Below are 23,027 nucleotides of genomic sequence, written 5' to 3'. Positions count from 1 at the left end.
TTCGTTGCGGTGGTATCTTAATAAAAGAAACAGCTCAGCGCGAAAAAATGATTTTAAGTAACCTTTAGAATACTATGAAGAAGTTGAAAGGCAAGTTGTTGTTTTGAGCAAATTATAAAAATGAAATCATAAAATCAGCAATGAGATTATTTCGTCAGTGGCGAAGCAAAATAGTTGTAAGCCGATAAGGCTTTCAGAAAAGAGAAAAAGAAAACATTTCACGGATTTTAAATTTTCTACGCCAAGGGCTTATTTACTACTTGCTTATATAAGGCATATGACATCATGTTGTCATTGCGAAACCACAGGTTAAAGAAAAAATTTAATATAATGAACAGAAAAATCAAATAACACGCGTATGTTTTTTAAAAAATACGAACACTTGCTCGTGGACCCTCTATTTGGACTGAGAGATGTGCTTGCCAAGCGTGATGCTCTTCCTTTCAGGTAAAAACCTGAAATACTCATATTGTCTCAACACTCTCTTCGTTCTTAACCTAAAAACCTGAACCACTAGAGACGGCCTCTTAATTAAACGCATTAAAATTGGCTCTCGAAAGGATGTCCACTCAGTACTCAGCGACTCAATCCGGGTCAACACCTTATAACCTATGCGAAAGAAATGCGGTTAAAAATCTTTATTGGTCAGGGGCTTCTAAATTCGATAGTGCGGAAAAAAGAATTGGATCAATAACTTATACAATAACAATAAAATAGTGATTCAAAAGGAAACATGGTGAGGCCGGACAAAAAAAAGGGACCTGGACGCAGATAATGACATATAACTCTTAAGTTAACCCAAGTGTTGGCGACGGTGAGGATGGATAAAAGTGGGACCTGGCCGCAGATAATGACATGTAACCTTTAATATGAAACGTCACCCTGAAGTAATGCGGAAGCGGCACCAGTTTTTTAGGGATCTGCAAGTGGCACATACTATTTCTGTTATGGAAAGTCGCTACTGGTCAGAAATTTCCAGCATTCGAAAGTGATAAAGAGAAAACTGACCTTGGTTGAAATTCACTAAAGATGTTAAAATCAGGCAACATCTGTGAATAATTCAGGTCAATACCTATACCGAAGGAAACCGATCTGAGGTCCGAGAAAACGAAACTGAAGGCCACCGTTGCTCAGGGATTTCCAACATTGGATAGTGATAAAGAGGAAACTTACTTTGGTTCTAAATCAAAAATGATGTTAAAAGTCAATCGAAGTCAATACCTTTACCGAAAAAATACGGTTTAAAGTGGGAGAAAACGAAACTGTAAGCCACTGTTGCTCAGGGGTTTCCAACTTTTGGTAATAATGTACTGAACTTGGAAGGACATAAAAGAAAGATAAAAGTAGTTTCTTAATTGGCGTCTTAAAGTAGTTTACCGGAGCACAAAAAAAAATTTGGAATAGACGAGTTGAAAGTATGCACGACCTTTTCCACTATTGACTAGTGTTTCGTCCCAATTTCATTTTTATACATAATATATAGGATACATTATATACCAGGGACTCGCCATTTTGATACAGAAATCACAATTAGAAAAATATGTATATGTTTGCCTCGAGGTTTAGAGATTCAATCTTGTGCAGATTTCTGTTCACATTTTTAGGGAAATTGTCACGATATAGAACACAGGTGATAGTTAAATATCTAATGTGGTAAAAATATGGTCATATCTACTTGGAAATCTTTGGTCGTAGAATGGGCAACCTGGTTAATTTTTTTTTTCTGGGATCTTTTTTCTGTAAAATAAGTAGTATTCAACAGATATTTTTAAAAAATAATGAAGATAACAAAATTTGACATATTTTTTGCGATTACTGAGACAAAAAGTTGAAAATTCTATTGTGACGTCTGGAGAACGTTACAGTTAAGGATATGCACCTTTGAAGGAATTTTACTTAACCAAAACTCAGCTCGCTTTACATCTCTTATTACCAAGCAACTCATATTGAAGAACCCTTTATAAGCACATTTTTTGTAAATTTAAAGCAATCCATAACTCAGCAAACATATTCTAGAATGTCAAGTACGCATTACATTTCTTATTTTTCGAAAAACTTCTGCACTGCCGGCTCTGTAATATCTTTACGTTTACCGCCGTTGATTAACGTTGTCATCAGCGCTCCAGCTGTCAATTCTACACATGCCTCGCTTCATTTTCTTTTTAGTCCCCGAAGCTTTGGACACCGCTGCGTCATAAGGTTCCGTGTGACAAATTCTTCATGAGGATACAACAATGTCTTCATGTATATTCTTGCTTCGCACTCTTTTCGCTCGTTTGCGTTGTCAATATTTGACTGATGTTGTGGTTAATTTTCTTTTAATGAAGATGAGTTGGAAATTTAGACTGACAGGAATGTCGATGATGCGACTATTAGTGTGTGTCGCGGCGTTATTTACTTTATTTTTATCTCACACTTGTTTATTTTAAAAATTTTTATATGTGCTGTCTTCGAGTTTTCTTTTATTTGGAGCGCGTGTGTGGGCTGATGCAATGTTTGTCACTGTCAACTGTTGCATACGTTACACATTCATACATACATACATATGCGTTATATGCACATTCATTCATTCAACTCGGCTGTCAGTCATCCATTCTTTCATTCATTAAGTGTAAGAAATTGAATTGATATTAAGGAGTGAGAAATGAAATTTGCAATTTCTGCGACAGTTTGCGTTTCTTTGCTTTTGTTTTGCACTTCAATGCAAGCTAATTGAATGAATGATGTAATAGAAATGAGCTAAGTACATTTGAAAGGAGGAATGGTTAGCGTAGTGGGAATTGTATTCACCTCAACGTTGTGGAAGCAACTTGTTCATTGGTGATAACTTAATTGAAGTCTTAACGGAAATATTTTCATGAATTCAATAATGTATGCGTACAGCAAACAAGAAAAGCGTAAAGTTTGGCAGCACCGAATACCCTTCTCAAACGCGTTTTTATGGAATGAAAGGGCATACAAAGATCTACATACATATGTCTAGATTTTGAGCCGTCTTTTTGAATGGTAGATATGTGTTTTAGTGGCCCGATCAGAACAAATTGTTCGAAGATTCTAGTGATACCTTTGAAAAAGACGCTTGCCAAATGTCGTGAATATATCTTGACAAATAAAAAATTGTTTATACAAGGACTTGAGGTTCATTGGTCAGTTGATATTGCAGCTATATGTTATAGTTGCTCGATCTAAACAATTTCTTTGCAGATTGTAGCGATGCTTTAGAAAATACTATGTGCCAAATTTCGTCAAGATATCTCGTCAAATAAAAAAGTTTTCCATACAAGGACTTGGGTTTGATTGGTCAGTTTATATGGCAGCTATATGCTATAGTTGATCGATCTAATCGATTTCTTCTCAGATTGCAGCGATGCCTAAGAAAATGCTCTATGCCAAATTTCGTGAAGATACCTCGTCAAACAAAAAAATTTTCTAAATAAGAACTTGAGTTTTAGGGGTACGTTTGTATTACAACTGTATGCTATAGTTATCTCATATAGGCGGTTCCGATAAATGAGCAGTTTCTTGGGGACAAAAGAACGTGTGCAAAATTTCAAACTGATATCTCAAAGTAGTTCACGTATAGACGGAAAAAGCGCGGTGTGAGAGAGTAAAAAAGAAAAAAGAGAAAAGGTGATCAAGACAGCGGAGTGTGAGAAAGCGCAAACAGATAAGAGATAGAGAAGGGGAGAGAGATGACAGAGACCTAAAAGAAGAGCGAGTAGAAGGGCGAGAAGGAAAATATTACATCCGTCAAACAGGGAACATCAACTAAAGCAAACCATTTGCACCAAACGCTAAACAATTCCTAACATATATTTCTTATATTTCTATCTATCAAGCAGCACCTCATGGAGGCTTGAGGGTACTTAATATAAAAACTGCTTAAAAAAAATAACAACAAAATATCAAAATATTTATTTTAACCACAATTTAATAAACAAACGTGCTAAAATTCAAAATATGCAGAAGATTTGCAAACAAAAACCACGAAAATGAAAAAAAGACCTGCTAAGCAGCGAATAAGCCGCTATAAATAAAATTAGCCGCCAGAAGCGAAAAGTTCAGCGGTTTACAATTTGAAAAATTTGCACAACAACAAGAACCACTTGCACACTTAAAATATTCCGCATTCCAGCGCCGGTTGGCAATGCGAAACGAAAAAAATCGTGCAAATTTTTCTGGCTCTACAGCTTCATTAGGGCATGGACAGCTGTTCATTGAGCGCTAAGGCAGCGACAGCGACGACAACTGCGATAAATGATCGAACGATGTTGTTGATACTCTTGATGCTGTTGATGAGCGTTTGTTGATGCCAGCACATACACACACACCAACATGTGGCGCGGCTGCTTTGGCTTATAAAAATGATATATAATATACGCCATAAGCAGTAAGCAAGCTGTGCTGATGAGCCGACTGATAGTCAGCCAAGTTAAAAAAAAACAACAAACAAATGTTTCACTTATTATACCCTTTGCAGGTGCATTTCGTACAGCTTTAAAGCATATAATACCTTTCACATGTGCATTTCTTTTAGCACAAATGGGTATAAACAATCTTTAACTTGATTTTGATGGCAGCTATAATGAACCGATTTCGAAAATTTTTTGAGGTATTGTAGCCCAGGTTTAGAGAATAATTTATGCCAAATTTCGTAAAGATATCTCATCAAATAAAAAATTTTTCCATATAAGCACTTAATTTTCATCGTTCAGTTTGTATGGCAGCTATAAGATATAACGGTCCGATCTGGAAATTTTTTTCAGGTTTTGTATCCTAGGTCCAGAAAATATTCTATGCCAAATTTTGTGCAGATATCTAATAAAATAAAACAGTTTTTAATACAAAGACTAGATTTTGATCGTTCATTTTGTATGGTGACTATATGATATAAAGGTCTGATCTGGAAAAAATTTTCAGGTATTGTAGCCAAGGCTTAAAAATTAAACCGTATCAAATTTTGTGAAGATATCTCATTAAATAAAAAACTTTTTCATATAAGGACTTGATTTTGAACGGTCAATTTGTATGACAGCTATATGTTATATTAGGCCGATATCGACGATTTCAACAAATGAGCATCTTCTTGTCGAGAAAAAGGCGTGTGCAAAATTTCACAACGATATCTCAGAAACTAAGGGACGCTGTTGAGGGTATCAACAGACCTTACGTACATATGTACATATATGTTTTTACATGGGTGTGTGTGAGTGTTTGAAGTGAGTGTGCGCCGCGTCGTAAAACTATATGCAAAATAAAATAAACAAATTAGAGTGCAAGCGCTGCACATGCTGCCACAATAATCAATCAATGTACAGCAACAACAACATACCAACAACAACAACAAGTGGCAAATAATTGCCAATAAAGCAAATAAGCAATTTATGCCGCATCGCTGCCAATGAGTTGGCAAATTATATGAATGCATATTTGCATTCGCACTGCTGTTGTTGTTTTTGTGCTTGTTGCGCTACGCGTTTCCGTATTTGCGCGTACGCACGTTTGTATGTGACACAACAATGCAACAATTAAGCGCTAAGAACACAAAGTAATTAAAATTGAATTTATTTTCATTTTCAGCGCCTTTATTTACTGCTGCTACACCTCCCGCACCCTCACCACCACGCTCAACTGCTCTACAAATTACATTTTTGTTTGTGCAACATTTTCCAAGAATTTTTCGCGCGCATTGCAAGCAGCTCAGCGGCAGCAGCAACACAATTTAAATATCTCCTCGCAAATGAATGGCAAATGCAATTATTGTCATCGCCCTGACGGTGGTGTTGGTCCGCTGCGTAACACCTTTGTAAGGAATCTTCTTACCAGCGCCCTCCTCTTCACTACGCATATGCGATCCGCATCTCGTATTGTCTTATTGCTCTTAACAGCGGCAACATTCAGCATACTAAGTAAAAAAGCAGTAACAACAACATGCTTACCTGCCCAACACCCTGAACAATACGTGCTGTGCACTTTTTTGCCACAGCAACAACAATAAAAATGAGAAAAATATATTATCAACGGTGGCACCGAAGCGAGAATACCTTTCACAACTAAAGACGTTTCCGTATAAGAACATGATTTTGATCGTAACTGCTTGTATGACAGCTATATGCTATATTTGCGCGATCTGTACAATTTCTTCAGATATTGTAGCTTTGTTTTAAACAATAAACCACGCCAAATTTCGTTAAGAATCTCATAAAATAAAATACTTTTTCAAACAAACATTATTCCGATGGTTTAGTTCGTATGACAATTCTACGCTGTAGTGGTCCCATAACGGCGGTTGCGACGAAGGAGCAGCTTCAACAGGAGAAAACAACTCGTGCAAAATTCCAGAGCGATAGCTCAAAAACTGTGGGACTTTACATACATATACATATGTACTAGATGTTACAAACTCTGTTGCAAACTCAATACATCCTATTCAGGGTATAACAACACCGTTAAGACAATAGCAGTGCGTGTTGTGACGTTGATGCATGCGAGTGCAGAACGCGTGAACATTTTCGAAAAAAATTCGTATTGTCCACGCTTGTGTTTCAGTTTTATGGCACATCCTTTTCATTTGAGATTCAACAGATGCACTGTGAGAATTGCGTTATTTAAAAAAGGATCCTACGGTTCTTCTTTCAAAACGCAAACGGTTTCTCACTATCAAATTCTTCTGTCAGAAATGACAACAAGTTCTGAAAAGCTTTATTCTAGGATATCTTCCCATAATGGATAATTTCATACAATTCACCTTGCTTTCCTCTCGAGGTGTTTTAAATTTGATTTCTTGTTCCGAGTGGGCTTAGCTTTATACTAAAAATTAATCCAAAAATCTTGGTACCAAAAATTAATCTAAAGAGTGTGAGCTCTTCAATAAAATTTTTCCGATTCATCTAAGCTCTGTACAAAAAATCATTCCAAATAAACTTCTTATAATGCGCTGCGTAGGTTCAAAAAGACTTTATTCTAGGAGCTCTTCCTGTAATGAGTAATTTTATCTAAATAACATTCTTTTCTTTTCGATGTGTTTCTATTTTGATGTATTGTTCCAAGTGGTCTAAGCTTTTTACCAAAAATGTAATTTAGTACCAAAAATTAGTCTAAAGAGTGTGAGCTCTTTAACAAATATGTTCTAAGTTGTCTAAGCTCTGTACAGAAAAACAATTCAAGAAGACAAGATTTTGTACCAAAATGAGCTCATTAATAAAAAATAGTTTAGTCTAAAGAGAGATCTAAGTTTTATAACAAAAGCGTGATTAAGAATTATACGAAATCTGAGCTCTATATCAAAAAAGGCGGCCAAGCTCTATACGAAAAAGGCGAGGAATAGATTCTCTAGGAAAAAGGAATCTCTCCTCTGACTAAGCTTTATAGCAAACCGAAGTCTAAAATTTTTGGAAGTCTCTATAACAAAAAATTCTATGAAGTTTAGGTATTCCAAGGGGTTATAGTAATAATTTACAATGAAATTTTTCATGTTGTTTTCGAAAATTCTTCAAATGCAAGTTTCGGTTAGCCATTTAGCTTTTTCGGAGCTGTAGTTTGGACTGTCTGCCCTTATCATGGTATTTTAATTTCATTCACTATGTTGCTATGTTTGTTTTTGTAACCATTTTGAACACTTCACATTAAAGAGCTTTTAGAAGCTTTCATTGACTTTTCAAAGCTTTCAAAAAAAATAATAGTTTATCTCTGCATCCATTGCTGGCTTGTTCTAACTAAAGAAATTTCACTGGGCTTTTGTAAGCTCTCACTATTAGTCATTTTTGTTTTTGCATTCATCGTGAACCCTTCGCATTAAAGAGCTTTCACTTGCTTTTCGAAAGCTTTCACTATAATAGTTTATCTTAAAGCGCTTGCACTGAGCTTTTGGAGCTTTCACTAACTTCTTCAAAGCTTTCAAAATAACAGTTCATCTTAGTAGTTATGGTTGGCTCGTGCTCACTAAAGAGCTTTCACTGAGCTTTTGGAAACTTTCACTCACTTTTCAAAAGCTTTCACAAAAATAGTTCATTTTACTATCCGTCGTTGGAGCGTCCTCACTAAAGAGCTTTCACTGAGCTTTTCGAAGCTTTCACATAGCATTCACAGTTAGTGTGAAAAACAAAAACGTTGCTCAGTTTCAGGTATTTAATTCCATAAAGAGAACAGAGCTTAAAATTTTTATTATTTTTCACTTTTGTTCATTAATAGTCAAGAGGTTTCAATGCAGAGCTATCAATTTGATAATCCTTCGGGTACGCAAAACAAAAATCTATTTATGAGTTAAAGATTGAATCTAAAACATGGAAGCTATACGTGTTCGATATTTAATGGAAAATGCAGCTAAAACTTTTTTTTCTGAAAACCCGGCTGTAGGGACCAGTCTGTTGGTCTGTATATATATAAAGCATGCTGGTGTCAACTTGCCACTCGCTTACACACTCCGATAGTGTTGTTGGCTTGCTGCGCTTTCCGCATTTAAAACATGTGGCATGTAATATGCGGCTGTCACGGTTAAATGTCACTGGTTGTAATATTACTTTCATTCGCTTTTTATTTCCTCGGTAGCCATAGCCCTTGACGACCAACGGCAACGGACTGTCAACGCGTAAACGAATTACACACATACATACATACTTATATATGTATATATCTTCGGTTCATTGCTTGTACATTTTTTACGCGCGCGTGCAATGCCGCTGTGATTTAAATTGTTGACAGGCATTGCATAATGCATTTTTAATAGTGCCGTCTGTCTGCCAGCCCCTCCGCCTGTAGCGCGCATGCGAAACACTCAACGAAAGCGTAAAATATAAAACAGTAAAAATAAGAAAACACAGCGTTTTTGCCAATAATGATGTGAATCGAAATTTTTAATGGCATGAAGCAAAGATTAATGCGGTAAGCGCGCCAGAGAAGAAACAGAGAGCGGGTGTGAGTAAGAGTGATCCGGACAAAAAGTGATTTACTTGAGTGCGTATTACGTCCATTTCCATGCACCATATGCTGCCACAACGCCCAATAACAAACACACACCTGTTTTCAACACACTTTACCAGGCAGTCGCTCTCCAACGTTCCCGTGAACTGCCCACACGACTGCCATTGCCTCATTTATCTGAAGCGCGCATTTGTTGCAGCCAGACATACTGGCTATACTTATGTTTAATGTGGTATGTGTTGATGGGACCCTTAAGAGTTAGGTAGCAGGTAGCAAGTTGCCTCTGCCGTGTATGCCTCACTCAACTTTCTCACCTCTTTAAGCAGTGAAGTTCTTCTCGCCCACGTCTTTTCGTATTTATTTGCACTTATTCTTTATTGTACAGTATATATACAAGATATATAATTGTATTTAATTTCAGCCGCAGCTCCACTTCCAGTAAGTGCCGCTTATTTGCCTTTAGCGTGCCTGCTAAAGTGCTGCACTGCCGCTTGTTGCATAATGCATTTAAATTGCCAATGTTGCACGACAAAAGGTGTTGAATTGAATTTGCGAGCAATGTAAATAGTAGCGATGAGTTGGAATGGACAGACCACGCAATTATGTAATGCCTCAAAGTGCAATAAAAGCGGGTAACCATAAGTGGATGAAAAGTATTTATATATAGAAAAGGGTGCTGCAAAAAAAAAAATTTATTGCGGAATATAGTTTAAACTTTTCGCTAGTTTTCTTGGTGGATGAAGCTTTCAATATCACTAGCTTTCTTTATGTCGGAAGCTTTCACACCCAATTTCACTTATCAAAAGTAGACTGTACTTATAACTCATCTGCTAAATAACATTTGAACTATGTAGGTACGTTTTGGCATCTTTCGTTTTCCCTACTCCACTTAAGAGCTTTCACCGAGTTTCACAAGATTTCAGTGAGCTTTTACAAGCTTTCACCGAGCTATTAAAAACAATCACTGCAGTTTTTCAGAAGCTCCTACTGAGTTTTCCGAAGCTTTCAAAATTACTTTTCAAATTAGCAACTATAATTTGCCATTCCGCAACAAAAAGCTTTCAAAGTATGTTTTCGACAGTTATCACAGAGTGTTCAAAATCATTCAAACTTACGGTTTAACTTAGTTGGTATATCGCTCTATACTGGGCACTGCAGGTTCAGGAAACACCTAAAAACTGATCACATCACCTCAATGGCGGCCAGCAAAATTCTGAAATTCGTTAGAGTGCTGGTTCTTTGGAAATACATGTGATGAAGGTGAGGGTACAATAGACCCTAGAAGAGGTTGCAAATCTCTTCTCATTTCTCTTTTATTTTAGTTGGTCTTTACTTTACTACGTTATCAATCTCATTTTGAAATTTTATGATTTTAAAACACAAATAATAGCTTTCAAAAGCTTTCACTGAGCTTTCGGAAGCTTTTACTAAGTTTGCGGAAGCTTTTACAATAATGTACATCTTAGCATCCATCGTTAGCCCTTCCGCACTAAAGACCTTACACTCACTTTATTGATAAAGTTTTAGCATTTTATGATTCATCAACACATATTAAAGCTTTCAGAAATCTTTGACTGAGCTTTTGGAAGCTTTCACTGAGTTTTCGTAAGCTTTCGCAATAACGTTCATCACAGTATTCATCGTTGATCCTTCCGCACTACAGAGCTTTCACTGAGCCTTCAGAAGCTTTTACAGCAACTGTTAAAACGGTAACATTATTCACATTATCTGTCTAATTTTCGCATTTTTTGCTAACCAGACGGTGAGAAAACTGCACTAAATAAATATTGAAAACTGCAAATATAAAAGCTTTCAATGAAAGTGAATTAAAAAATGGAGATATTATAAACTGTAAACACTTGTATACAAAAACAACAGAAAAAGGTATACCCAACTCAAGTTATTTTTTATGGCAAGTGGTGGTGCGTCACAATTACGAAAGTAACAAAAGAACTTGTAGCAAAAACTAACGGTAATATGAGTAGTGCAAAATAGAAAGTCAAAGCGAAAAACTTAGCGATTAGAGAAAGGGCTACACAGAGACACCAATGAAATGTTGCCAGAGCGGACATTGGTTATGCACCGGAATGCACATACTAAAGAGGGAAGGAGCGTAAGCTACGCAAATGCGCCGTTAAAAGTTAAAAAGTGAATGCAAGTGAATTTTTTTCTTGTATTGTTTTGCTTTATTATTTTTCGCTGCTGCGTATCAGTTTCAAAGTGTTTTCGTACAATTTGAGTTAATTTCTTTGCCAGCCAATTGTGGCTCCAAGCAACTTCAAAATGCAGCAAAGCATTTGTTATTTGAAATTTAATAGCGAAAAAGTGAAAGAAGAAACAAAAAACAAGAAATGAAATGAATGAGCGAGCGCACAGAGTTGCGCGAAAAGCTTATGCAAAAAAATTCTTCTGGAAAGCTAAAGAAATGTGAGTGAACGAGGAGGGGAGCAAGACAATAAAATGCTAAACGAATTTACTAATATTAAAAAAAAGTAATAATGGCAACTTATGGCAGTAGCGGCAGTCTATGCGAGTTGCGTTTGCAGTTGGACAACCTACTCTGTGAAAAGTTCCACAAAGGTTTTATATCTTCTTGCACTAAATAATTTTATTAATTTTTTTATTCCCGAAAGTTGTGAGTTTTTTGTGAAAACTATAAAATTGCAAAGTGAATTCGTAAAAATATTAGAAATGTGGAGAAAATAGAGCTGACTGCAAAGAAATGCTTTCATCAGAAGGTACAGTTTGATGACTTCCGGTATTTCATCAATCAACATTTTGCGTGAAACTTTTAGTAAACTAATTTTAGTTGTTTTTTTTTACTTTTTTGTTTTGCATATCTTGATTTTTTGTTTTAGTTTACCACAAAGCTGCAGGCAATATAGCGCAAATTTTCCTCAAGTATTAGCTAAAGTTGCTAAGCGCGCTTAAGTTAATTTATCGGCCGAATAATAAAGTTGTTTAACTTTTTGTACTAATTCTTGCATTTCGTTTTTTTTATATTTTTGTTGTTGTTTTTTTTTTTACCGCTTGGAGGCGCATATTGGGCGCGTGTGTTGCCACGGCTGCCACAATTAACTTTTTGACTAAATTTGCTTAATTTATCATCTGAGCCATGAAATGTGAGCGGAAAACTTTGGCAAAAGAATGCGTTCCGAGCACACACACCAACGCACACGTACATATTCAAAGCACATATTGGCACACATGAAAGTGCAGAATCAACACGTGCGTGTGTGGGTTGTTGTGGGTGGGTGGATGTGTGGGGCATGTGTGTGTGCACTTCAAAAGAACTTGAATTGTGCCGATATGTGTACGCTATAGCGGGAAATGGCAAGAATTTCAAAAATTTGTAGCGGCTAATAAAGCAAAATGCTGAAAATATGTAGCTATGTTTGCGTAGAATGCAAACAAAAATATGAAAGTGAACTAAATTCCACAGAAAGCAGTACGCAAACAGCAATGAAGTGGGCGAGTGTGGATGAAAGTACAACCAGCATGCCATTACACGCACACCAATGCATAAATATATGCGAATTTCATACACCTAGTCGCAAATATTTGTTTGTTTGTATATATATTTACATATACGTATGTACTTACATCTGTATGTGACTATATCAAATAGCAAATTGTTCAACATTTTTTCTCCCTCCACCTGCTTTTTTGCTACTTACAACCAATGATTGATTGACTACGTATTTGTCATGTCGCTGTCAGATTTTTCTTCGTCTTGGCATTTGACTACTGGTTTCAGTTTCGGTTTCAGTGTACTTTTTTCTTTTCCTTTTTTGTCTGCTTTTTTTTTGTCCTCATGCATATTCTGTAATTTTTTTCGTTTTTGTGAATATTAATTTTCATGCGGCCACCTGTGCCGAATTCTTATGCGCCTTTGTTAGTCGGAAATTTGCATGTCTTTGCTGGGCTTATTAGCTGGCTGACTCTGCTATAGCAAAGGTTCAACCTCAATGTTGTTTTAGACTTAAAGTGTAGATTACTTTTTTCAAATGGGAGAAAGTGTCTTGTAGAAATGTCATTGGATTAACAAAATGTTTTAAATCCATATTTTGACTGTTTAAATTATTATTTCATAAATGGTTCTCAATAATTTTAATTATCGAAATATTTATTTAAGAAAAATCAATTTCTTGATGTCATTATTTTTTACTTTCTAACAAAATTAAGTTCTTGCGCACTTACCGAAGTTCTTACGAGAGCTGTAGAAGTGCTTTGCCAAAGGCGTTCTGTGAGCCACTATATACTTATGTAGCTCTATTTGTAAAAAGTGAAATTGCTTAGATTCCGATGCTCTGTTTGACGTTTTACATTTTAAGGTATTTTGCTGGCTTTAATTTTTGCAAATTGCGAGGGTAAAAAATGTTCGGATACACTCGAACTTGGCTCTTTTTTGCTTCGTTGAATATAAACACAACATCCTTACAATTCTGATGTTTGTGTATGTTTGGAAATTTTATATACACTTAGCAAATGTTATATTTGTTTTATATACAATAGTTAAATAAAAGATAACAAAGCATGCTTCAGTACTCACCAAAGAAATCTTCTTTTACTGCTCGCATTCTTTGCTTAATATATGTAAGTATGCTTGTGGAAATATGGAATATCCGCCTTTGAGGACAATATTGTGGTCTATTCATTGTAAAGTGTTCATGGAACTTAACGTTTACAACAATGTACGAACGCATATAATGATTACCGCACTTCACACTTTTACCAATCATTAAATTTTATTAGATTTTTTTTAATTACTTACACGATTCTACAATCTTCCACGCATTACTAGAGATTATACCGATATACGCATAAAGCAAAACGAACCGAACCCGACGCGTATTCACATACATACATATGTATGTATGCACATACTATACATAAGTACATAGTATACGAAACGATGTTTGTACATTCATTGATATTTTGGATTTGCATGTCACATTTACATTTTATTTTCACATTTCCTTTGACTTCTATTAAGTATATTTTCCAAAAATAATAATATTACTAAATTTATGCAGTAGCACATTTACTTTACTACTTATTTGCCTGTTGCCCGGCTTTGCATGCACGCACACAACACACACGAACGAACCCGTACCGACTGCGCAAAAAATTTCCATTCCAATTAGATTTCGCACGCAACTTCTTTCAACCACTTTAAAATACTTTTTCACTACACTATTTATACACTTTTCACTTGCACAGCACTTCAAATACTTCACTAAACATTTTAAAACACTTTTAAACGCATTTTATTAATTAATTATTAATAATTTATTGTCAAATTCGCAATTTTTCTACACTTTAACAGCAGAAGCAACTGTTCACCAAATTCCAGTTCTTGCAATGAGTATGAAGCCAAGCGGTAACACATTCCAACATACTCACGCTGTCTCTCACAGCCACTCGTCAATACTTTTGATCTCTTAATTAGTGTATTCGCGCAACAACACGCAATCTCTTACTCCATTGCTTGATGTTTGCCACAGTTTCCAACAACAAACCAATTATGTTTCTGCAATTATGTAGTTCAGCGGCAGAGAAAGAAGAGTTCATAAACAGTAGAAGTGCGTTTCGAATATTTTTGTTGTGTTGTGTTTTATTCTGTGTTTGTTTTGCAGCACCTGCAAAGAATTTAACAATTTTGTTATTGCAGCAAATTGGCAAAGGCAAGTAAGCTAGTGACAGGTTGGAAATATTGGAAATGTAAATTTGTGATACGTAATTATATGTACATACATATGTATGTGTGCATGCAATTATAGAGAGCTGCATATTTGTCTACTATTGATTACATATTCAACATTTCATGAGAAATCGAACATTTGTGGAAGTCAAAGGAGAAATATGGGAAGTTCGTTTGCGTGTATGAACGAGCATTCTTTCGCTATGGAATTTTATAGAAATGCATAGAATATAATATTTCTATTATACTGCGGTGTTAAGAATTAATTTTCGGAAGATTTTTTACGGTATTATTATATAGTGACTTATAATTAAGTTATTTTTAAAAAGGATATAAATAGGAATTTAATAGGATTAAAAAGGATTTACATATATAGGCAACATTGAAATTGAGATACATACATACATATGTATGTAAATGTATATGATATTATAAAAAAATTATTTTTACTATTACAAAATATCTTGCAATATTTAGCAGACACATATAATAATAATAGATATATTGATATTTTATTAATTAATTTTTTTTCTTTTATTTCCGGTAACCAATTGGAACTTGATGTAAACAAAACAAAAGGTAATCAAAATCATTAAAATTTATATATTTTATTACGATGGACGCCTCAAATCAAATACTACTTTTGTAAAATATATTTTTGTATTTTAAATATATACAATACATATATTTTTGAAGCCCAATAAATGTGATTTTTGTGCGCCTTTTTCTCGAAATTGAAAGCACTACCACATAGGCACTACTATTTAATATGTTCCAAGAGTTCATAAAATACTACTTTGATTTCGATTTCGGGTGCTTTAAGGAGCTTTCAGCAGCCGATGACCACCTGGTTTTAGTCAAAAAGGAATCTATCTACTATCTACTTATCAACTTAAAAAATGAAGGCAGTATGATAGATTGTAGAGTAAAAGTAAGATTAGAAGCGACTGACCTCCGCAGGAAGTTAAAAAGCTAAGGCAAAGCTGACTGATGGCAATATAAAAAGTTTCCATGTATGATTGAAGTGAGCGAGCTTCGAATTGCCTCAACCTTACGAACTACTGAGATTAGTATGACTAAACTCTAACCTCAATTTCAGCATTATGAGCAAAGAAAGTTTTTTTTTAGCTTAACAACATGTGTACCAATCCCACAATAAGCGACTAGAACAAAATTGTAACTAGAAATATATTATGTTGTGTGTAAGTTCCTCTCACATGAGATACATATTGGGAGAGAAAAAGCTTCGAGAAAGTTTGGAAACAGCTTATCTACAAAGGTTTCATGAATGTCCATCTTTCAACTTTGATTTATCAGCAATTCGATTCGAACAATTCCAAACTTATGCAACTATCACAATTAATAAATAATATTATATGCCCCAATTGATTGATAAAGTTAAATATGATTCTGGGTGCTAGCGAAGCGATGTGATCCCTATTTGGAAACAAGGATCCAAGGGTCTTTAACCTGCGTCTGCAGACTGCAGTGCACTCAATTTGCAGGTGTTCTGGTGTTTCAGACTCCCTGTCGCAGAACCTGCAATTTACGCAAGAAGCTAGACCCTGTCCCAATACCTCTCTCAGCCTACTCCTTCTTCCTTACGGGACGCATCCCTGTGAAGGGTTAAGGTTCTATTATGTTGGTGGATGCTGCGAAGCAGGCGAGCTCATCTGGCACTTCGTTCCCGTCTATACAGCATGTGTTTGGCTACCTGACCTATTACTAGATGAAGTCATCTGACAAGTGTGCATTACACCGGACATGCAGATACACGGGAGTCGTAGCAGCTTTCATAGTTGGAGCCCTACCGAAGTCACGATGTGCAACCACCTAACGATTCTTGGCTTGCAGCCCCAGGATTTTCCAGCTAGCCGATTGCACATCATCGCCTTGACAAAGGTCAGGTCAACATGCTGCTTCTACCGCAGAGTGGAATCCAGCAGGAGATCAAAATATGTGACCATGTTGGTCATCTCTACCGCTCTGCCCCCTTGTGTAAGGTTTCTGAGGCCGAGAGACGTACGTGAACTGGACGATAGTCGTCTTAGAGGTGTTGTTGTTCAACTCAACCAAATTACAGCCGGGTGTAACCCTCTTTGTATTAAGTCGCAGAGAGTGTCCTCGAATTTGCCTCTGGCTTTTATAACAATTTTTCCGCGTAACCTTGACAGCAGATCCCATTGTCATTTGGCAAAACTTGTAGATCGTCCACGACAAGACTCCAGCACTCCATCCTGTGGGCAGCCTCTTGTAGTACCGAAACGAATCTTTGCATCTCATACCGTGGTTTCAGCTATTCTGTCATACAATCGGAGCCATCAAAATCAAGTTCTTGTATGGAACCTTTGTATATGTTCGTGACAACCGAAATTAACGTTTTTTCTTACTTTTCTTCTTCTTCTTCTTGCAGTTTTCTGCTATTTTAACAATTGTCACATTTGACACACGTCATTGTGGCGCTCGTTATTCATGCCATTTTGGAGTGTCAAATGGCGTGCGACACAATGGCAACATAAACATTAACAATAGCAACAAAAACAACAACAATTACAATAGTATTACAATTGTTTAGTTGTATATAAGATATATAAGTGTTGTTGCTTGCGGCGGTACAATGAATATCGGTGAATTGCAATGGAAGAATGACTATGTGGCAACAAAAAGTTGCATGTGTGTGTGTTTTCGCTTGAGCGCAATATAATGGCATTTTCCTTGGAGCTGTTGCACAAAGTAAGCACTCTTCAATATGCACACATTTTAATATACATATATTGCCACGTTGCAACACGCTGCATCTCTGTGCAACACTACATATCTCGGTGCTATATCGCTGACTTTAGTTACTGCCTTTTGTCATATAGCAAATAAATAATAGTATCTCACGAATTGTGAGGCACCAGAGCGCACTTCATTTCGCGCTTCACATTTATTTGTTGTTTGTGGGTGCAACAACAAAAATAAATTATTTATGCATATTTATTTTGCAACTTTACGTGTTTACTCGAGTATAATTGTATGTGTGAACAGCAGGGCATGGGTACTCAGCAAATATTACCCAATGAAGCTCGTATTTCGCTGCTGAACTGGTTGGAACGCTGAATGCCTTTAAAGTTGTAGTTGCTACGAGGGTTACCTCGATAAATTGACGATTTTTTGTAAAGTGAATTCAAAATGGTATTTCATTCAGACATAACTTGTTGGCATTTGAAGATAATTTCATAATACCGCGATCCGCGAAACCCTTTTGGCATAAAACTGGAACAGTGGATTTTCATAAGTTTATCTTGAGGCATTTTTTCAACATCAAAATCATTCGCCATAGACAAAAAAGCTTATTAATTATTTGCTGTCAGGTCCTGACTCAAAAGTAGATGTATAAGGAGCTCCCAACTAAACTCACGAAGCTTCTGACGAATCTATATCAATGAGTGTGGCCTGTCGTTGTTCTGATGGAACAAAATTTTTCCCGATTTGCCTAAAGCTGATCGCTTCTGGATGACTGCTTCCAGCAGATGATGCTTCCGGAGTCTCATATCGAAGTGCATTAGCTATTGTTGTCCTGATGGAACACAATCTCCCCCTGGTTGGCCATAACTGGTCGTTTCTGGACGATTGCTTCCTGCAGATGGTGCTTCCGGAGTCTCATATCGAAGTGTATTGCCCATCGTTGCCCTGATTGAACACAATCTCCCCCCTGTTGGCCATAACTAGTCATTTCTGGATGACTGCTTCCTTCAGATGATGCTTCCGGAGACTACGATCGAAATGTACAGATTACTCAACCTGGGTCGTTCCATTAGATACTTGAGAGCCCTTACTTTCGTCTTCAGACAACACCCCACACCTCAACCTATCCGATAGGTGCCTCCAATGCAAAAATACATTCAGAGGCCCGTGCCAAGTAAGCAAAAAAACCCGGACTTAGACAAAACCCGAAGTCTGGATTATACTGAACAAACCCAACGTCCCTGATGTACTCATATGTCACTCGACCGTTATGGGTATTCTCCCAACGCCTCTTACTATTTACTCCTGATGCTATCATCTAGAAGCCTCTTGCTCTGTAGACATCACTTCCTCTTCACGTCATTATCGAAAATCCAGCTTTCATCCTTCGCAGCACTTCATCCGCCATTTATCAGTTTCGAGAAGTCTCTTCAAAGTTCGAGTGTAGTAGTCTGGGTGTCTATCATCAGGTTTCCATTCCTGTCCTTACAGAAGTATACCCCGGGCTCGAAACCATTTGTTTGCTGCCTTAACTTCCGGTAACCGCAAATATAAGAGTTGGCGGTAACCCTCGTGAAATAATACTAGCGAATTCATATTCGCAAGAAATATTTGTATGTATGTATAGCAAATAGTCACTTATTTCACAGCATAAAGTCAGTTAATATTTTTCTTTTGCCTTAAAAGTTGTTTACATTAATTTCCACTGAATTGCAAGCTGAAATATGAGTTTGGCATTGCGATGGCACATTTCAATGTGCACATTGTTGATTATATTGAAATTTTCGAGCACTCAAGTTCCAAGTGATGGCAGCACATTTGGAATATTATTTTGTCGCCAATATAAACTGTAGCGTTCTCACAGCACACGAACTCACATACAGTGGCGGACAAAAGTCTAAATACAACCGCGCTTTTTGTGGTTCTGAAAATACAGAAACTTTTTGTCTGTGACCAAAATAAAGCACCCAAGCCTTACTAATTTGCAACCTATGTTTGGATTCTTAACTTGTTAGAAGTTTAAACTGGTACCGTGATCAAAATTAGCTACTAACGGCATCAATTTATGTTCCAACAGTGACTTTTACTTGTAACGATCCATATTACCCTCAACTAAACCAATCTTTAGTTTTGCTTCAAACCTTTTTCCTTCTAAAAAATGTTGAACTTCCACCCACGGCTATGTCTCAGTTGGTCCATCCGTTGAGTCGAATTTTCGATGGCTCGTTCAAGCTTATCCTCTTAGAAAAAAGTCTAATGGTGTGACATAACACAATCTTGGTGGCCAATCGACCGGCCCCAAATGTAAAAATATCTGTTCACCGAAGTGTTCTGTCAATAAATCCATTGATTAATGCGATGTGTATGAAGTGGCGCCGTCTTGTTGAAACCAAATGTCGCCGAGATCACAAACATCAAACTTAGGCATCAAATAGTCAGTTAGCTTTGCGCCATAATGGTCGTCATTGAGCGTTACGTTCTCACTGGCATCATTTCTGAAGGAATATGGACCAATGGTTCCACCGGCGCAAAAATCATACCAAACCGTTGTGTTTTCTGGCTGAAATGGCAGCTCTTAAATAACTTTTGGTTGCTCGTCGTCGCAAATGCGGCAATTTCGATTGTTTACATATCAATTGAGCCAAAAATGGGCCTAATCGCTGAACAAAATGTGACCCGAAAACGACGGATCTTCTTGAAACTAAGTCCATAAAGGGAAGCGTTCTCGCTTGAGAAGGCTGAATCGATCGAATATTGCCCAGTTATGATTGCTGGGTCTCAAGCTAGGTGATTGTGTTGCTAATAGTATGCTTAGAAGGCCGATTATGTTGACCATAAGTTGAGCGAAGCGCGCGAAACAAATTCTTTATAGAACGTGAATTTTCATCATAAAGTTGAATGGTTTGTAAACGTTGTCTTTCCATGATGAATAGCCGAACAAAAGTGACATGATAGCTTGTCACGACTCATGCGTGATCTGTCAAAAAAAGGGTATTGAAAAAAGTACATATATTTGGATCACCCGCCTGCGCGTAAGTAGACTTTTGTCCACCACTGTATATATATACATATGTGTAACTGACGTTATGTGTATATATGTATATCATCATATAAATATATCATATATTGTACATATTACTAAGCATACTCCAGTGCTTTCCACACACTCTTAACTGCAGTTATGCAAGGCTCTAAGAAGCCATGACAGTGGACACCTTTGTTTGCAATCCGAGCATTTATTTTTAATTATTATAAACAATGCACAATTTTGAGAGAGATAGAATTTATTATATTTGCTTTAGTCGGCTTACATGCAAGAGCTCACATCGAAATTATTTGGACGAAAGTATTTTTAATTGAATTGTTTTTAATTAAATTAAAGTTTATCTAATCACTTTATATAAAATTTAGCAATTTATTTGTGATTCTTCAATGTGGCTATCTTTACTTAATCCACTTAAAATGTATTTATTTTAAAATAAATAAAATCAACTCTGCTCTTATCTTTCTCTACGAAAATTAATTCGCCTTGAAAAGTATTAAAACATAATTTTATGCAAAGAATTTTTGTTTTCCAGCTAAAACCACAAAAATGGCAACTACAAGCAGTGGCCCACATTCACAAAACAAATATATATTTTTATATATCTATATATGTATGTATATTTGAATGCATAATTATAATATACATACATATATACATATATGTATATGTATATATATACATGTATGTATGTACGCACAGCTTTTATTAGCAGTGTAAACAAATTTCGGAATTTTGCAAGTAAACACAACCGCAAGATTTTTCTGTGGCTTTGAACTTGGGCAGTGACGTCACAGCAGTCAGTGGACAACTGGAGCAAACAACAAATAAAAACGCAAACATCGGTTGCAACTTAGCTATAATACCCTACACAAATAAAAAAAAATTGCATACAAGCGTTTGATTTTGATTTGTGGTCAGTTAGTATGACAGCTATATGCTATAGTGGTCTGATTTGGAAAAAATTGTTCAGATATCGTAGTGCCTGCCTTGAAGAATAATCCATGCCGAATTTCTTGAAGATAGCTTGTTAAATAAAAAAGTTTTTCATATAAATACTTGAATCCAAACGTTCAGTTTTTATGGCAGCTATATGCTATAATGGTCAATTTGAACTGTTTCTTCAGGGATTTCTCCATTACTTTAAACAGCTACCCATGCCAAATATAAGACCTTTCCTTACAATCTCTTTATTGCGAACGTTCAGTTACTAGTTGCAATTGTAGGAAGACATTCTACAAAAAACCGATTTTGAACGAAAGAGTTCGTGAAAAGCGATACCAATGGGTTAAAATTCATGAAAACTGGACAGTCGAGCACTGGAGGAATGTGATCTTTTCGAATGATGTGAATATTAACGACTTTGAACCGGTTGATCCACCATGTGAGACGCAGTTCTGGCGAAAGGTACAAAACTGTATGCGTTATTCTGTAAGGCAGTCTGTTGGTAGTATGGTGTGGGGCTGCTTCACCTAAGACAGAATGAAAATATTGACTCTTATTGATGGTCGAGTGAACGGAGATGCCTAAAATGGAGTTTTATGGCGGAATTTACAACCAGTTTTTGAGGAGCAGTATTCTCTGAGAACAGTTGACGTTATACCTGAGGAAGTTTCTGCGCCATGTCACCGATCTCACAGCTACATATTTTTAATCACAGAAAATGTCTTCATATTACGTTGTTCTTGAACTTGGTGTTTATTTAAGCTTATTTATAATCTCAAGTTATTTCTTGATTTTCTTTTTGATTCTGTAAACTATACTATAATAATTATGATATTGGTTGGTGTTCCTGTCCTTGATATTGCCTTTTCTTTTCGCTTTATTTTTGTAACTTTTTATTGCTTTATTTTCCTCGAATATTACTTTTGACAATGATCTGGATTTTCATTCCAATATTACGGTTAGGTTGGGTTAAGTGGTTGATCATAATCATCTTAGAACACCAATTAGTTGGTACCTAAAATAGATCATGGGACCCTTTCAAATGGACCAAGCGCTTTGAGTCTATCATAAATTTGTTTATAGGCATAATGACAGTTTCGGTTATGTCTGCTGGTTCACCGAAGGTAATACTACCAAGATGTTGCAGCCTTGGTCTTGCAACGGCAAGACAATGGAGGATAGTGCCTGAAGGTTTCCACCTCATAATCCTTTAAACAACTTGGACAACTAGCGTCCGACAAAACTTTTAGTCTTTTTGCATGAATATCTATAGAACAATGTGCTTGGACAATGTCCAGTAGAAACCCTTAGGATTGTGCAAAATAAACTTTGCTATGTTTCCAGCAGATCTCCTGAGTTCTACCAAGGACAAGCGGATCCCTTCGTACTAATTTTCATGATTACTTTGGTATTTACTTTAGCAGCATTCTTGTCTAGATTTTGATGATAGTTTCAGTTTCGAGTCTGCGCATAATCTTAGTCCTCATCTCTAAGCCAGTTTTAAATTTAAAAGTAGTCTAAATTAAAGTAATATTTAGAGCATTAAACAAGTTCAAGTCCCAGCGCATTCCTTTAAACGCTCTATGATAAATTAATCGTCAGTTTTCCTGTCCATACCTGTTAACATGCGACAACGCGTGACAGCTAATTTATACACCCGGCTTGTTTGTTAATTTCACGAAAAAA

At 36.3% G+C, this 23,027-nt stretch overlaps 1 protein-coding gene and 1 long non-coding RNA gene across 3 annotated transcripts in view; one reads left to right on the top strand and one right to left on the bottom strand.

Annotated features, from left to right (window-relative positions):
* The window catches only part of LOC120777708, a 137,750-nt gene extending 123,572 nt beyond the window's left edge, over nucleotides 1-14,178 (bottom strand). The window contains exon 1 of the long non-coding RNA XR_005705528.1: nucleotides 13,472-14,178. This is a non-coding gene — a long non-coding RNA (uncharacterized LOC120777708). The remainder of the gene's footprint in view (nucleotides 1-13,471) is intronic.
* Nucleotides 1-23,027, top strand: part of LOC120777706 — a 101,329-nt gene that overhangs the window by 57,122 nt on the left and 21,180 nt on the right. The gene's annotated exons all lie outside the window — the stretch shown is intronic.

The sequence above is a fragment of the Bactrocera tryoni genome, chromosome 5 (assembly GCF_016617805.1).
Source record: "Bactrocera tryoni isolate S06 chromosome 5, CSIRO_BtryS06_freeze2, whole genome shotgun sequence".
Taxonomy (NCBI): Eukaryota; Metazoa; Arthropoda; class Insecta; order Diptera; family Tephritidae; genus Bactrocera; species Bactrocera tryoni.
The sequence above is the reverse complement of the archived record's forward strand: the minus strand, read 5'-3'. Positions and strand labels throughout refer to the sequence as shown.